This window comes from Lepisma saccharinum, chromosome 26 (genome assembly GCF_977018435.1).
Source record: "Lepisma saccharinum chromosome 26, izLepSacc3.1, whole genome shotgun sequence".
Lineage (NCBI taxonomy): Eukaryota > Metazoa > Arthropoda > Insecta > Zygentoma > Lepismatidae > Lepisma > Lepisma saccharinum.
The window spans coordinates 44,189,768-44,190,855 of NC_139254.1; positions in this window are offsets into that span (position 1 = coordinate 44,189,768).

The following is a 1,088-nucleotide window of genomic DNA, read 5'->3' on the forward strand; positions in this document are numbered from 1 at the left end:
TGAGGGTAAGATACAGTGGCGGCGATTGGAGGGGGCACGGGGCAGTTGCCTTTACTTCCCCCTCTCTCTTATGGCCACTTAATGCTAAGCCTAATACTTAATGCTAACCAAAAAATAGTAAACTGTCCTTGTCCCCAAGTTTTGGCTCCGAATCGCCGCTACTGGTAAGATAACAAACAAGAACTATGGGCAAGAGGACAACGGATGGAAGAAATTATATGCTAAAGTATAAAGCTAAAGGAAAACCATTGGACAAATTTACCAATGAAATATGTGTAAGGAAACACAAGTACAAACACGAAAAAAAACTTAGAATTTAAAACAGAACTGAGACAGATATAGAAGTGACATTAGTGTTCGTGGTCCAGTGACTCATGTTCACATTCAGTATCCAATGGCTTTTGGATTCCTACGTCATTTGTCTGCTCTAGGTGTGAATCCAGAATAAGGCACGCATGTTGAGTTTGTGTCCCTATCTAGTTCATAAATTCATTCTCATTGTCGCGATTACCTTAGATAAGAAAAAGGCGACGAAAAATTATAATATGTCGTTTGTTCTACATACAATTATTTCTGTTTGTAATTGTATGAATGATAATCCTTATCCTTATTAGGAAGTAGCCTTCATATGTCATTATTCACCTTACCTAACCGTGTTATCTGACCCTAAATGTGCGTGCTTGTGTTTTTCTAATGTTGCAGAGAAGAAGATTAGAACACATTGTGTGGGAACCTATGGACCTTAGTAGCGGCTTAAAATTGATTTAGAGGCTTATTTTTTGCATTAATTTGCTCAATGCTTTTTACACGGGGTTTGCTGAAAAGCTTAGTTTGTTTCTTTAAGGGACATTCGCTCTATGTGAAAGTGCCTCTGCAATTTTTAAATGCAATGCTGTAACTTGTGATTGAACAATGTAAAATTGTAATTTGCATAAAAGTTCAATATTATTATTATTAAGTTAGAAGATAGAAGGTATTTTATATGTTGTTCGTTTATTTTAAATATTCTATTCACTTGTGTTTTCCATTGTGTCCCACCGTGACACGAGAAAAACAATTAATTTCTCCTATAACTGTTACATTTCCCC